The sequence below is a fragment of the Diadema antillarum genome, unplaced genomic scaffold, assembly GCF_040938485.1.
Source record: "Diadema antillarum isolate AM-2024a unplaced genomic scaffold, OU_Dant_1.0 seq00000485_RagTag, whole genome shotgun sequence".
In the NCBI taxonomy this organism is placed as follows: domain Eukaryota; kingdom Metazoa; phylum Echinodermata; class Echinoidea; order Diadematoida; family Diadematidae; genus Diadema; species Diadema antillarum.
In genome coordinates, this window is record NW_027271448.1 from 389,947 (window position 1) to 407,818 (window position 17,872).

The 17,872-nt window shown below is 37.9% G+C and overlaps 1 pseudogene; it reads right to left on the minus strand.

Moving 5' to 3' along the window:
• Positions 1-98: 98 nt before the first annotated feature.
• LOC139733635 (uncharacterized) lies at positions 99-16,423 on the minus strand (annotated as a pseudogene).
• Positions 16,424-17,872: the final 1,449 nt, after the last annotated feature.

Genomic DNA, 17,872 nt, shown 5'->3' on the forward strand with positions numbered 1-17,872 from the left:
AACATTCCCTTTGTCGCCTTTGAAAATACAAGCATTACCTCTATGTGTATATGATTACGTGAAGGTGCAGGGAGTATAGAACTAATACCGTACTGAGATCACCGATCATTCATCCGTACCCCTTCCCCTTCCCCACGATACAGTAAGTAATATTTTGTATTCTTACTTGTACAGCAGGAGGCATGGGCAAACCACGGGACGTCATCGGAGCTTGATTGATTGCCGAAATCCTTGAAAAATGATGGGACTCTAGAACACTGATCTAGTCTTGACTCGTCACCATTACACCGGAAGTGGAACGGTGCTGTCGTAACAGCCGACGTATGAGACGAAGAATTCTGATTTCCCTCCATAGCGTAGGCAGCAAGGACGCCTGGATAGCCCAACTCTCTGCAGAGGACCGATGCTTGGAACAAGTCCCACTGTGAAGCGGGAAGCTGAAACCAACCAGCTTGACCAGTGGCGCCACTCTTCACTACCACTGCACCATCCCGTTTGTTATGGCCGCCGATTAGGCGAACGTCTCTCTCTTTCCCTCCATGAACGATGCCTTTTTCAGGTGGGACGCCTTTTGGGAATATGCGCAAGCACATATGGATGCAGTAAAAGGCACTCTTTTAGGCAAAGATTATCATAAGATGCAAAATGCTATTCCATTATTGTCTTCTTTATGTTTCATTTACTGATCTTGATAACATTTTCTTTGCACTGCAACTTTTCGCGCAAAGTTTTCTTTACTTTAGCAAACTACAAAGATTTCATATAATGTCTATAGGCCTATATAGGGTTTGGGATTCGAAGTAACATGTGGAGTTAAACGAATACCGGTAAACAGAACGTAATTACGTAATTCAACAAATCAATAATTTGATAGCGTATATGACACTTTATCCAAATCTTCAAAAACTTAACTTTCGAATTCAAATAGCTTTCGATCATCACACAAAAAGGATTTACAGCTGGAAGGAGTTATAGGACTAGAAGTTGAACAGGGTGTGTTTTGTCTTATCATAAAGTCTGTTTTGGGGGGTTCTGATTTGTTTTTTCTTATTACGAGGAAACACATTTTCGAGGTAAATTATTGTAACACTGTCCCAGAGTACAACGCAATTATGTTAGGACCTGTATCAGTATAGTGAGAACAGAATCGTGTTCAGGGATTCGAACGCAGCCTACGCATTTCACTGCAGAGGCAAGACCCCCAACCTTCGCACCAAAGCACTACCATTTTGAATAAAATATTGGAAATGGTATCAAAAACTCAAAGCAGAGGACGTATTTTATTCGACTGTCTGATGTATTGATAATGACCATAACAGAAATAATAGTCATGATGATAATATCGATTACGAAATCTGTGTATAAGTTTAGCCCCTAAATATAGCAGTGCTTTGTACATCGCTTTTTGGTGTTCAGAGCGCTGTACAACATAAGGTGTTATAAATGCTGCAAACGACATTTTCTTGAAAGAAAAGTAAGGTCATTAAACTGTTGTAACACTTACACTCAAAGCTTGAGACTGTTTCCACACAAAACAAATTATCCGGACAAGGTGATGAAAGGCAGGCTAAGGATAAAACACAAAGATCTATATATAAATCTATAAATGCATGTATGTATATTCAAACACCATTGTTTATATGCATATCTATATGTTGCATACAATAAATATAATATGTGTGTGTGTGTGTGTGTGTGTGTGTGTATAAGTGTGTGCGTAGCGACCTGTTAATGAGATGTTAAAAAAGGATGAAAGTATACATAAATGATATTCCAGATTAAAAAGTGAAATACATTTCCTGGTCAAGAATATGGACAAAACTTAACGTTAAATGAAAGAAAAGTATAGTTCTGTTTGTTTTTGTTTTTTCATCATCATAATTCTTCTTTGTAAATTTCTTGAAGACGAGTCATCGTTCTTCCTATTCGTTGAGGAATTCCCTCACCAATCTAAAGGTTAAACTATTTTCTTTCTATATTTACCGTGCTTGGATAAACATATGTTGTTGTGGTCACTTCTTTTTAACATCTTCACATCTTCACATCTTTTTAACGAATGGTCACATTTTTCTCAAAATTCACTGACATGTAGTTCTAATATCACTGCATTCACTCATTTACTGATTCTGTACGGAATCTTCCCCAGACCTGTAACGGGCACTTTTACTTTACCTGGATCCTTGCACACCAGCCTCACGACAGGGATACGTTCCTGCGCTGGCGTCAAGAAGGCCCTCCTTCGATCGACCTCGTGCTTCAGTACTTGTGCAACTCGTCCTCCATTTTTTATGACGTCATCACAGCCGTCAAGTCCAGCTGGAGTTGGCCGCGTTCCCCCATGGCGACCTAGATTAGGTCGTTCTGAGTGGGCATTATTTACCCACACTCCATTTTTAAGCAGTAAGATTCAATTAACCAACAAACAAAGCAAAACAAGAGAAAATGAAAAACGAAACAAGTGATATCCATTGACATTTTTGTTTTTGTTTTTTGCTAACGTAGCAATCAAACTCCTCTTCATATCTGACGGGTATACAACCAAAGAAAACAGTCCTCTCATTAACATCATGAAGAACATTCATGACTAGCCAAACATAATAGGTAGATAGATATCAACCAATTCAAATCACTTATTCAATTCAAGTCAATTCATTTATTTCATTCTCACACACAGCAATACAAAAATACTACGTATTTCGAGCTAAAAGATGTGCCTCCGCACTTCATATTATGGCAAACGGCGCAACAGAAGGCGCATATAAATTGAAAATTAAAAAATTATACAATAACAAATAACAAATATCCCATTCGCGTTATGATCCCGAACTTAAGGAAAATGTAGAAGATGTATTGCTTTTTCACGAAGTACCAAAAACTCAAGATTGACTTGGTTGACCTTTCTTTGAGTACTCATGTCAAATCAAGGCGTGCAACTTTTTGTTGTTTTTGTGTTGCACTGTCACAAAATGGTCTATGCCAAGTTTCTCCCGTAATGCACATAGGTGTTACGAAAAAAAAAAATCCGCTTTTGATCCTGAATAGTTCAAAAACTATTCATCAGATCACACTGACATTAACATGAGCAATAGCTGAATAGTGTACAATTTTGTTGCAGGCAATTTTAAAATGACAGCATAATTCAGTTTCATGAAATTAAACATTAATTTTTCAGCAAGATTTCAGATTTTGTTCTATTTTCAATCCACTGTACAAAACTTTAACTTTGCACAGAAAGCAATTGGTGTGTATGGGAGTGTATAGTTGACATCCAGACAATGGTCCTGGACAATAACCAGGATTTGAATGCTCCATTGTTTAGTCATGAGGAATTCCACTTTCACATTTATTCATTCTGAAATGTGGTTAACTATGCAAGCGCATGGTAACATGTGCTTACTTTTTTCATATGCATGCATTTCACCCTTTGCTAGGAATTCGTACTAGCAGTGCCCAGGGCAATCCGTCATGAATAATTAATAAGCATTCATGTGCCTTGGAGCAGAGCTTTGAACAGGTTGTATCCAGGCCCATTGTTCATGGGTCATTGTAAGTACACACCCATAATTATATACACATCATTAGTTCCTGTGTAAAGTTTACGTTTTGTTTTGTTTTGTTTTTTAGACAGAGGGTTCAAATTTGACCAAAATCTGGAACCTGACTTTGAAATTGATCATGGATTTCATGAAACTGGTAATGGTTTTCATATTCAAATCACCTCCAACTAAATTGTACACTATTCAGCTATCACTCATATCAATGACAGATTTATCTAATATGTAGTTTTTGAGCTATTAAGCGTCAAAAATGGGAAATGTTTTTGTAACACCTAGTACAAAGGTTCCTCAAAGCATTGCGTAATAGATTTTTGTAGCAAAGGATGTTCGTTAAGAATAAATTGATGGAAACGTTTGCTATTATATCGCATGTCAAATTTATCATATTGTTTCTTGTACATTCTGTTGAAAAAAAAGTGAAAATAAAGTTTGAATTTGAATTTGAAAGTATATCCCCTAAAAACTAGACGCTTAAAGTCTCTCATCTGTTTCGTATGTGATGCTCGACTAAACAAGTTTACAGCCGCCACTTCTTAATTTGATTGCAAAATTGCGATACTTAAACTGCACCACACATTAACGAAATCGTTTTATACCTGGATGTTCTTTGATCTGGAAATGAAAACGGGTACGGGTAAACTGAATATGGGTGGAGATATACAGTGTATCGAAGATTTGTAAAAATAAAATAAGGTTCGTTACTCTTTGAAAGGAAGCTACGTATAAACATTGCAGAAGCATCGGAAATAAGAAACTAATCTCATTTTGGATTGGTAAACCTTCGGGATCATGCACATGTATTTTAGAAATAACGAAACTTGGTGAACAACGAGCTGTAACCGAATTTTTGGAATCTTTCAATGAAAAACCCGGCTTACTCGAGACAAAATCCAATCCAAGAAACCCAAGTTTCTGGTCTGAGGTTTTCTGGTGTGCTCTTGTGTCATATAGGAATGACTGAAACAGAATTGTAGAGCTTTTTTTTTTCATTTGCAGTGTTGCTTCTTAAATTGGCAACAGTATTTCAAAACACCGAAGGTTTTGTTTCTCTCTAATTAAGAAATCAGAATAGGTGTGATACATTTCTTTCTTAACTCACCCAATTCAATTTACTCTAGAAGTTCCATCAATAATTTGTTATCCAATGAAAGAAATGCAATTTCAATACGAATGCTCTGTCGGAGTAGCAATATCAAATAGATATATGAAAAGTAATTTTATAATAGATATCAAGTAGTAAACTTAAAGTTTGAACATTGTGAGTTGTTGCAGGTTCAATACATTAATAAAATCAATAAATCGAGGGGAAATTGGAAATACGCTTCTAGTATAGAAAACTACGATGATAAATCATGTCATCCATACACTGATTTTTCCTATTGTTTCCAGATTATCCAAACATGAAATTATTAATCTGTTCAAGTACTCCACTGTGATAGCGACAACACTTCATTAATCTTAATATGTTCCATGATATCACTTTAAGGATGATTTGAATTCTATTACCATGATTACCACAACGTATAATAGCATGGCTTCACAAGTCATTTCGGTGACATTGGAAAGTTGTCTTTCATCTACAGTGGATACTTACTCAGGGGTAAAAGCCACGCAAGCCAGTGCAGCTCCATATCAATCTGAAAATGCATGAAAAGTTCATTTATGTTATGTTCAATTCCAATTTTCAACAGATACTGTTTCCTCTATAATTATCAACTAACTAGTGTGATTACCAATCATAATGTTATCGCGAAAATTTTATGAGCCCTTAATTACCTTAAACTGTCAAAGAAAATGTCGAAAAAGTCGAAGAACACATATCATTGCTTTTTCAAACATATTCAATTCCTTCAACATTGAACAAATTCAAATTATATTGTTTCGAGTGCTGAATATTTTTTTTTCATAAATACATTGTTTAAAGAAGGAATTGCACATTATGCTAACTTGTAAGAGTAGGCCGAAAAGAAAAAAGCTGAATTAAAAGCTGTATCAGCTGAATTGAATAGGATATTATTCTGCGATTGTACTTTGATTTTAGATGAAAACATTCATTTTTACTTAATAAAGAGGGACTCGTCTCAAAAAATAAAATAAAGAAAGAAAGCTTCCACGCTTACTTGTCATACGATAATTATAGTAGGCCTACTATCCACGTCTGTGAATTTGATTGACATGGGTCCCGTTTTATCACAAGATATAATCGATTCTAAATTTCCTTAACACACAGACTGTCAAAGACTTATGATTGAAATCAACTGTATAATCAATACAACTCTTCATGACACAGGGCCAAGGTTTGTCTATATACTCAGCATAATGTTTCTATTTGATATCATTCTAATGTGCTCTTCATTGTTGTTGTTGCTGCTGCAATGTTTACTGAATGTGCAATAATAAAAGAACAGCTGCAGTTCTTTTATTATTGCACATTCAGTAACCATTGCAGCAGCAACAAGAACAATGAAGAGCACATTAGAATGATATTGAATAGAAAAATGACGCTGAGTAGACAAACCTTGGCCCTGTGTTATCTTTTATTTTTTTTTAAATTTCATTTTTTAATGCCGATACATTTTCTCTCATATTAAAAAATATAGCAATGCATATGACATGATATGGGATACTTACCTCACGTTTTGTAGCGCAATTGGCGACGTGTCTCCTGTAGTAGCTGCCTTCGCTTCCTTGTCTTTATTACTGTATGGCAGTGTATGGGGAATAGCGGCGAGTAGAAACAGTAGTTTATGTCCCTGTGAAACACTCTTTAATACTCTGAGACTTTCGGTTAGGTCTGTTTTGTTCTTAACATAGTACATAAAAGAAGCTATACCCCTTCAACAGCATCTCAATTTAAGAACAATTTTATGTCCCTTTCCCAAACTTTATGATGTAAATCTGCACCGCAGTTGAATTCACTGTACCGAGTTAATTGATTTTAATTGGACGCCTTTAGAGCTATAATCATCTTCATTACCTTGTCTTTTCCTTTGTCTGTACTTTATTTAATCGGGAAAGCATTCACATCGTATCGGCACGTAGAAGTGATACGACACATGATCATTGCAAAAGGTCTACATACAATGTAACTTTTTAAGAGTAACATCGTAAAATCTCCATTTGACATTTTTACGGTATACTCCTCCCCTCCCCCCGTTAAAATTGCTGTTTCTGCTCCGTGATATTGCGGAGAGATCTTTTACCTACTCTCTAAAAAAAAATCGAGTGAAAATTTTCACTCTAAAAAGAGTGAATACAAAAAAGAGTGAATTTCGAGTGAAATTGGAGTGAATTTTGAGTGAAAATGCTCATTTTCACTCATTTTGGAGTGACGTCAGGGATCACTCGAAGATTTTGGAGTGATCCCTGACGTCACTCCAAAATGAGACTTTCGGTTAGGTCTGTTTTGTTCTTAACATAGTACATAAAAGAAACTATACCCCTTCAACAGCATCTCAATTTAAGAACAATTCTATGTCCCTTTCCCAAACTTTATGATGTAAATCTGCACCGCAGTTGAATTCACTGTACCGAGTTAATTGATTTTAATTGGACGCCTTTAGAGCTATAATCATCTTCATTACCTTGTCTTTTCCTTTGTCTGTACTTTATTTAATCGGGAAAGCATTCACATCGTATCGGCACGTAGAAGTGATACGACACATGATCATTGCAAAAGGTCTACATACAATGTAACTTTTTAAGAGTAACATCGTAAAATCTCCATTTGACATTTTTACGGTATACTCCTCCCCTCCCCCCGTTAAAATTGCTGTTTCTGCTCCGTGATATTGCGGAGAGATCTTTTACCTACTCTCTAAAAAAAAATCGAGTGAAAATTTTCACTCTAAAAAGAGTGAATACAAAAAAGAGTGAATTTCGAGTGAAATTGGAGTGAATTTTGAGTGAAAATGCTCAAAATGCTCATTTTCACTCAAAATTCACTCCAATTTCACTCGAAATTCACTCTTTTTTGTATTCACTCTTTTTAGAGTGAAAATTTTCACTCGATTTTTTTTAGAGAGTACTCCTCTTTAATGAGGATCAACAGTCAGATGTGAAAAAAGTCTGTTTTGAAAACGCATTATTTCATTTACAGTGTATAAGCAAACATGAAACTCGGCACCACCACTGTAATTAGAATTGTATGTTTTTTGTATAATCTTTGTACTTGTTGAGCGCATAGGGACATTTTATGCACTATGTGTTATGCGCTATATAAGCACTGTTAATTATTATCATTATTATAGGTTTTCTCGCCCAATTTCATAAGATTTGCATTCGATTCAACGATGCGGTCATTCAACTTCGAGAGAATTAGAATGTTCACCGAGATCGACATTCAAAAAGGCAACTAGTTCATTCAATTTAATTTCATCAGCAAGCGATTTCATGAGTTTTTTCACACTTGTAAGGGTGTAAAAAGGGCATTCAAATAAAAAATGCAAGTGCAACGCATTCAATTTCGCATCAGCACCGCCGTGGAGAGCGTTAAGAAATTCAAATTCACAATAAGGCAAACAATTACAAAGTATACAGGCAGTCTTTTTCGTCGTTGCCTTTATCATGTTTATTCTTTGCAGTTACTCAGCTGTTTGGATATGCAAACTTGATATACCTTGAAATGTGATTTTGTACTCATACTAGCTAGTAATTCGTATAACCTCAATTTCAAACACATACATTTACACTTTATTCATACACGATTTTAGCCGCTGCTACATTATAGATACATTACAGTGTATGCGTGAAGATCTAGAATACGGACAGAATTACAAATGAAGCATGACCTTGACAACCAGCTAAACTGGCGATATAACCCTTTGGTGAAATAGGTCTATCTACAGCTGATCCGATCTGCCGATTGAGGCAACTTATGATATGGACACGGGGAATTAAGGAATGGAATCAAAATTATGTAGGCTTTTCTTTCTCTCCCTCTCTCTCTCTCTCTCCCTCTTTTCACTGTTTTTTGTTCCCTCTTTAGGCCTACACACTTTTGCTTTTTTTCTCTCTATTCCCGACTTTCCCAGTTTCCCGCTCTCTTTGTAGTTGTAAGCTTTTCACCCCCTTATTTCCCCCTTTCCCTCAGAGGTACCCACATGATACAAGCATAGTCTTTTGAGTGGGTACCTCCATTTTTTTTTTCGCAGAGTGTATATAGAGTGTATGTATCTTTGTTGTACTGATCATGTAGACATGAACATGTTGTTAATCCTGTCTGGTTATGTATATTTTGTTACTCCCATGTCAAACTCATAATATTGTTTCTTGTACATTCTGTTGGAAAGAAAAAGTGAAAATAAAGTTTGAATTGAATTGAATTGAATTGAATCGAAAAATGGATCAATGTGGATTTGGACGTAGAGGACATGGCTATTTCCTAATGTTACATCCATACTGTTAGAAATGAATTGAAAGTGACAGAAAGGTCGACAGGAAAGAAATACAACCAATACAAATAAGATAATTAAATGAGACTTTGAAATGAAAATAAAATTGTGTCATCCAATCGTATGACAGTGAAAAAAAGGCCTGTTGACGTTGTGTATGTTGATTGAATTCGAACGTTAAAAATGCGCAGTTGTGTTCCTTTAAATGAAATTGAAACTGGTATTTGGCACGAATTTGAACGTCTATCCAGTTGGCGCGAAATTGAATGCCAACTTTGAGTCGTTAAATTCAATGAATTTCTCTCTAAATTGAATAAAATAAAATCTAAAAGGAATGCCATGAAAGGAAATTGAATACTGAAAGAATTAAAATGAACCGTGAGAGGAGAGCAGTGACAAAAATCGCTTGAATTTGAACGCCTTTTCATCAATTCGAATGCAAATCTGATGAAATTGGACGGGAAAACATATATTATTTGACAGGACTGGGTTCTGACAGTGAAGTGAAGTCTACAGAATCATCGACGAGATGTGTGGACATCTCCCCGTCCACTTCTCGACCAGACCTCTTAAAAAAATGTTTGCAAGTTTGATAATTTCAATTAATGTTACCGGGGTAAGAGCCTCAGTACATGTACTTAATTCTGATTGGTTGTTTCCTATAGCTGTTGTCTGCATTAAAATCATTACACCTTATATTGATAAGAACCTTCCTTGTGAAACATGTAGAATAGAACTTGATCTCGAAATCTGACAATAACGAATTTTGACATCTTGAGCTTTCTTGATTAAAGGGATCGTACAGTTTTGGTTGAGACCTAACAACGGCCTAACGTCAGCTTTATAACATTTTTTGTGAGATAATGAGAAACCTCTTATGATATGAAAGAGCATGTTATTCCAAGAAGGATTCAACGTTTATTTGATGAAGATTGGTCTTGATATAACTGAGATATCCAAAAAAGCGATCCTAATAAAATTGACAGACCACGACTTTTATTATAGGTTTTCCCGGTCAATTTCATACTTTCGTCACTCAGGTTCTTATTCCGAGCATCAGCATTCAATTTCACGCATTCAACGCTCGCAGCACTGAAACAGCAATCAAATTCAAAATCCGGTCATTCGAATTCACTATCGAAGCATTCAAATTCACTACGGCAGCATTCAAATTCACTATCGGCGCATTCAAATTTAAGAGAGGAGCACGCATTTTAGCAATGAGTATTCAAATTCATCTCAAGCTCGCGACAGAATCTCGTCGTTCATTCAAATTCGTGTATAGGCAACCAAGTTACAAATAATTGCATTCAATTTACAAGATGTCCTGAATTTAGTTAGTTTGGGGCCGTGTATGCGTGTCTTTTTCATTCAGCTTTGAATATATTAGGATTTATGATGATTATTTATTTTGCAGTATAGGTCCATCTGTTCATTCTAAAATTTGAACTCGGGCTTCACGAGAAGGAACATAGGCACATTAGGCACTGTATAGGACTGTACAGACGAGCATAATAGGGAAGGGTGATTGACACCTTCGGGAAAAATAAAAACACAGTTTCGACTACATTGAAGCTGATAACGTGAACATTGTATGCGTCTTCTTTGTTCTTTATTGCTATCTTATTGGTTTACTTTTGCGGGACTATGTGAGATCACTATGTGTCAGTTTGTCTTTTATTGATACATGGTCGTTGTGTCGTTAAGTACCAGGGCGTTGTCAACACGCAGCATCATCAAGAAATATGATTAGATCGTCGTTGTCTTTTGAATGCATTGTTGATTTTACCATACAATTTGAAATTTATTGAGATGAAAAAAAAAAGAATACACTGACACATATCAACGTAGAACCTTTAAGCAGTCATAGTTACACTATTTCAACTTTGCAAGCCTTCATGGGTTGTGTATGCCTTTTTTTTTTCCTTTCTTAAGATAAGTCTACTCCATATTCCTCGTTATTGGTTGCACGAAGTAGGAACTTGACCGCCTGAAAATGAAACTCAGGCCATCAAGTTCCTACTTTCTTCTACATTAATATGTGTTCATGTATTATTTCTTTTTCATCTCAATAAATTGTATAATGTTAGGTCCAATCAGCAGTACATTCAAACAATACGAATTTGAATTTCATACTTTTGTCATTGAAATTCCTATGGGGGGGGGGGGTGGTAAGCAAAATTGGCATAGTCCTTCAGTTGCTCTTCTTCCTTGGGACGATTGTAGGATGAAAGGTAAACACGTGTCGAATCTCACTCAATCCCTTCGAGCGCCGGTTTTCTTATTTCAAAGTCTATTTAGAAATATTTATCCATGGTCTGCAGGGAAATTTAAAGTACATGTATATTCACCAAGTGCGATTCCTTTCCTCAAAATTAATGAAGATTGACGCCTATATGAAGAGCTCAGTTGCAAAAGGTACTACATCCATTTTCCATCAAAATCCACTTTTTGGTCTTGATGTACTAATTTTTAGGAACTCTTTATACCTATACTTACGAAAAGCTGAATTTCCAACCAGAAAAAGGCCCGAATTTACGAAGGTGGTAAAAATGAAACCATGGTTTAAACGATGGACAAAAACCATGGAGCGCCAAGTGTCGCATGGAATATTTCGTTACGAAATCAGCCATTTCGTCGATGAAATGATTATTTTGTAACAAAATGACGACATTTTGTCACTAAATGAACATTTCGTCAAGAAACGGTCATTTTTGTCGACGAAATGACCAATTTCGTAATGAAATATTCCGTGCGACACTTGGCGCTCCATGGTTTTTGTCCATGGTTTAAGCCATGGTTTCATTTGTACCACCTTCGTGAATTCGGGCCATAGTGTTTAAAAATTACATTTCAAAATCAGTTCGGTTTCAAAAGGTACTACATCCACTCCAATGACATCATCGGAAAATTGACCAATCAGAGAGCAGCATTGACTTTACCCTTTACCATTGTCTACTGACTTAATCTGTAAACAATAGAAGTTGGCTTTTGGCGTTTTGGCTTTCTGTTAAAATTACCACGCAAATCTGACAAATATCTTGAAAAACTCATCACATTTTGATGAAGCAATGGAGGAAAATGAAGGAGAACTCATTGACAAAACAAACCATCCCAAGAAAAGGATCAGGAATTAAAAGCAGTAGACAAGAGCAAAGGAGAAACAGCGGAGAGACTGGAAAAATTACGCGACTTTCATGTAGTCCCACGTACTGCACTTACTGTTAGTTACCGGTACTGTGCGTTACTGCTAGGGTGTTAAGTTTGAACCATAAATTGTCCCCATAATCAAGTACACACACTTTGCAGATATGAACTATGCCTTATAGAAATGGATTCACAGCCAATAGATGTGTGACAACTAGTCTGAAAGCAAAGTTACTTTGTTAAATGTATTACAATGGCATGAAATTCTGACATCCCTACCAACAGCGCTTTACCTGTGAGTATGTTGTGCTATTCTATACGTGCATTACCCCCTACAATACCAGGGCTGGAAAGTACATAATGGCATGAAGCTTTGAACACTTTAGATTCATATTCATTCTTGTGTAACCCGAATGTTACACTCCCGAGTTCATAAATAAAGAATATCACACCTGGGATTCAGTTTTGACAAAATAATCCAATGACAAACTTTATTAGCTTGTTTGTCGTTCAACAAAGTACATCATTCAATTCAATATGTTCACAGACTCAAATGTAACCTTTGTTACATTAGCATAATTAAATATTTGCCAGTGTATGACGATATTTCGACTCGTTGTTGTCTCTTTGTCTCTCTCTAGTAGTCGCAAACCAGTCGTACACGGTAGCTGATGCAATGCTCAGTAGCCGTCAGTCACGCTGAACCAAGCAAAGGCTGGCCAAAGCTCTCGTCCAAATATGTATCTAGTCAAAAGAGCCAACACTCGTTTTCACTACAAGCTGCTCCACACGGCAGTCAACGGATGTACGTGCCACAACCAGTTGTATCACAGGCACATAATGATATAACAATACAGTTGGTGCTTGTAAGGATTTACCAGTATTTTGTGGTAACCTCTCAGCAGATAAACGTGTGTGAGAACTTTCTGGATCACACAGTAGATGTAACAAGCAAAGTGGGTGCAGGCCTCAAAGCGCTGGCAGGAAGCAGATATGCCTATTTGCTCCAAAGCTATGGGCTTTTATACTTTTCTGTCTCTATGTAAAATGTTAATATTACAAACTTTCTCTAGAAAATCAGAAACTTCCAGGAAGTTAACTGACCAGCAGAAATTTCATTGGTTCATGTTTCTATGACATCATTCAAAGTCTGCCTCATTGGCTAGAGGTCACTCATTCCCCTTGCCTTCCAGGAACATGACTGACGTGCTGACCATCCACTTGGCCAGACAAAGTCTTAACATTGACCAAGGGCAGTAACGACAGGCTTTCCAGTCACTCTCGAGCATTCTGGCTACAGGGCTTTAAAGTTGCACTCCTGTGACCTTGGTCACTAGAGCTGCTGCCTAACCAGCATAGCTATATAACACATTGTTTATACTCATGCAAACACTGATCTAGTTAACATACTAGACAAATCATATATCAGAATCATATAAGCACTCAATTAGAATGCAGATACATACATCTCATTCGCATTAACGATGTATTAAACACAACAATATATTTTATATAGATATTTTATGTGCCTGTGATACAACTGGTTGTGGCACCTACATCCACTGACTGCCGTGTGGAGCAACTTGTAGTGAAAACGAGTGTTGGCTCTTTTGACTAGGTAAGTCATTGTATTTCTCATGTTATGTATTGCATTGGAGAGTGTTTGTAATTATGAACCCCAATCAATAGACATGGAGGTTGCTTGTTAAGAAGAAGACTCTGATATCATGTATATAAATTCCGAAGTTATCATATGTTATGCCAAAAGTATTGATGATTGATGATTGTTGCTTGTATATTATTTGAAGATATATTGCAATGCACTTCAAGGTATTTGCGCTTCGAATGTTTTATGAATGGACATGATTAGGCATACACTCAAGTTCATTATTAGACAGACAAAATTGGGAAACTGACTTGGAATTAGAAGTCAGATGTTTGATTGCATACATGTATATTGAAATGTCCTGTAGATCCTCACACTCAGAGAAAGTGAGGCTATGCTCGTAAACGTTGAGGTCAACAGTGAGCAACCCCCCCCCCCTCGTTTGGACTGACAGATTTATGACCACTGACCGTTAGCCGTGAGTGGCAGAGGTCACTGCACTATTGACATGTGGAATGTTTAACTCTAGAGGGGGAGGACTAGCCACTAGATGTGAAGAACCTTGCAAAGAACTAAATGTGAGGAATAGCTGTTCGCTTGTGAATATATGAATGTCATATATATTCATGCTTTTAGAGTGTATACATGTTAACTGTACACGCGTGGTAAAGTGTACAACTGCCCAGTGTAATTATTGTGTGCGTGGAGCATTATTTCCACTCAAACTATGAGATTTGAATCGGAGTCACATTATTTGTCGACCCCAGATGAAGCAACTATACTGCCAGTTGATCATATAGATCAAAGATTTATTTGGGGAGCAGTGTTGCATATAATTCAGAATGTTGAAATGTTAAACTGAAGTTCGAGAGGCTACACTGACTGTTAGCATTTGTGTGTCAAGATGAATTGACAAACATTTGAATGTATACGACTGGAGTTTGTATCTGTATTGTCTAATGTGCTCATATATGTTTATGAGGCATGTATATGTAGAGACAGTGTTTCAGATCAGATTTTGGAGTGGACTTCCATACTCCTGAAGAAATATTATTGATCAGAAAGACACAATATTAGGAAAGTCCTGTGTCTTGTAAACTCTTTTGACTAGATACATATTTGGACGAGAGCTTTGGCCAGCCTTTGCTTGGCTCAGCGTGACTGACGGCTACTGAGCATTGCATCAGCTACCGTGTACGACTGGTTTGTGACTGCTCTGGGCTCGTCGACAGGATAACCCGCGAGAGAAACAAAGAGACAGCAACGAGTCGAATTATCGTCGAACACTGGCAAATATTTAATTATGCTAATGTGGCAAAGGTCACAATTGAGTCTGTGAATGAATTGAATTGAATGATGTACTTTGTTGAACGACAAACAAGCTAATAAAGTTTGTCATCGGATTATTTTGTCAAAACTTAATCCCAAGTGTGATATTCTTTATTTATGAACTCGGGAGTGTAACATTCGGGTTACATAAATTAGGGGCTTGTCCGGGAGTGCTGGTGGAGGTGCTGGTTGGGGAAGGACATGGGGTTGAGGGGCTGTTTGGGGTGGCAGAATAGAGGGCTCTACCTTACGGTGGGCAGCCTGCTTTGGTTTTGTGCTGACGGGGGGTCTTGGGGCAGACAGAGATTTCTTCACCCTCTCCTCTTCTTCCTGCTTCCTTACCGAAGACAGGAGTTCCAGGAAGGACGGTGGTTTCTCCAGGCGCTCCCTGAGCTGTAGGTTTACTAGGAGCATTTCATGGTAGAGAATGCCCCGGATGAACTGTCGGAGTCTCACCTTGTTGGCGTCATGTGGCTTGACAACTCCTCGCCTAACCACATGGCGCATGACTTCCTGTAAACGAGAAAGATACTCAGAGGGAGACTCACCTTCAGCCTGGACTGTCTGATGAAATCTGACAAACAGTTCATCATCCGTGTCAGTATCGCCAAAAGCCAGATCCAGAGCCCTGAGGTAGTCTGCAGAGCAGGCCTGGGGATTCTCGCGCCTAAGGTCTGTAATGATGCTCGACGCTGGCGGACGCAATGACTCACGAATGCGCTTGCGCCGCTCAGCATCATCCAGAGTCTGCCACTCCTCCATCTGGCTCTCAACGTGCTCTATCCAGATGGGGTAGCTATCCTCATCACGCGCTGCTGTCTTTGCACCGGAGAAGCATCGAAGTTTCCGATACCCTGTGGTCAGCCCACACCGTGCTAGTGAAGCTGCTAAAATTGGAATGTCTCGATCAGGGAAGGACATGGATGGTTCACTGATACCAGGGGAAGGGGGTGGAAGGTTGTTAGTAGTAGGGATGTCTTGAGACTGGACTTCCTGAGCTCTACGTCCTGCTTTTCTCCATTCCCTAACTAAACCTCTCTCCCTCAGGTCCTTGACACTGACCCTGTTTCCTCTGACTGGTCCTAAACCGTCCAACCGCACTACTTTGCACATAGTCTCCCCATCTACTGGAATGACAATCTGTGCCTGTAATCCTATAATAACATAGCAACTGCATCTTCAAATTCACACAGGAGCAATGTTTCCCCTGTATCGGGATCATCCCGTCTTAACACTTCAAGTAATGTAGGATATAACTCTGACAGTGCCAGTGCAAACACCTCTGTTGGCACAGTCTTTACACCTGTTGCAAGTAGGAGGGCATTCTCTACTCTAATCTCCTCCTTCTTGCACCAATCCAGACCAATCTGCTTCAAACTTTTACCTGCCATCGCTTTGTTTCCTGCACACGAGTGTTGGCTCTTTGATACAACATAACAAAAATGGTGAATGTAACAGTAACAATCAGCAATAATAATCAAGACTCAGTTTCGGTGACACGTGTCACCAAACAAATGCAATTATACAATTAAGTCTTTGCTGACCTTAAGCGTAAGATTTTTGGCTCTGATTAATCTAAGGTTCACAGGAGTGAACCCTGGTTTGAAAGGGGAGGAATGCACACTCATATCTCTTATGCTGAAGTGTGTGGATCACACTTTGTTCTGAACGTTTGACATATCAAATAATAATCTTGCAAACAGTCATACCCTTACAGCCATTGATAATATATAGCACAACAGTATCTGTAATATAAAATGTAACACGAGCAAAGTAAATCTAGTAATGTATGGAGTTACTCTACTTTAAGGCACACGCAAAGCTAGCCTAAACAGTTCATTGGAAATTAGGGGGGGGGGGGGCAGAGAAATGGAAAGGGAAAGGAATAAGAGAGGACAGAATTTGGGCTAGACGTGCACTCTACGTCATTGTCACAGAAAATGTTGGTCTACAGTTAGAACCAGTCCACTCTGTATAGGCTTTGCCCATGGTAGGACACTGTCTCTAAATCCCAAAGCAACTACTACTTTGTCCCAGAGAGAATGACCTTCCTCTTCTGAGACATGGTCCTTTCATTTCTCTTGATGTGCCTACACACCAATAAAAGGGAGGGGTGCTTAAAACAATATCCCTAGACTGGCTAGCTTGCTCCATCCTTGAGTTTTATTACACCTACATAGTCTAACACCAGCAGGGGCATTTCACAGGGCTTGACCAGTCTCAATACACACAGGCTTACCATTGGACATTGGCTACTGGGGAAATCTTGAGACTAATCTTGGGGGGCTACTAGTGCACTGATCGAGGGGTTGTTGGAAAACAGGTGGGGTACGGACGTCAGAGGAGGGATGAATGGAGGGGGGGGGGGGGGGTGGTAATAACAGTGACCATGGGTCTTCCAAGGAAGTAGGAATCTAGTCTGACGACATTTCTGGAGAAATCTTAGTAACCCAAATTTTGGTGGGGTTACACAAATTATTAGAACAAAAGAAAAAATTAACACAATAAAAAGCATGGATTCAATTGCAAAAATATACCTATGGTCTCATTACAATGTAATATCTTTGAAGCCCAAAATTACAATGAAAGCTAAATATAATGGAGGAAAATGAAGAATTTTCTGTCGAATCCAAATTCAAGTGAAATGAGAGAAAAAGCAATATTGACATAGGGCTGTGAATTGATTTCTCAAATTAGGAAAACTTTAAATTATATTTGGTTCTCGAATTTCTCTCTTACATAACTTCTTACATAACTAAACTGAATGAATGAAAGAACTGTATTGTATTCATTTAATCATTATTTGTGCCCTTGCTCTCTACGCCAGTTGAAGTTTGAGT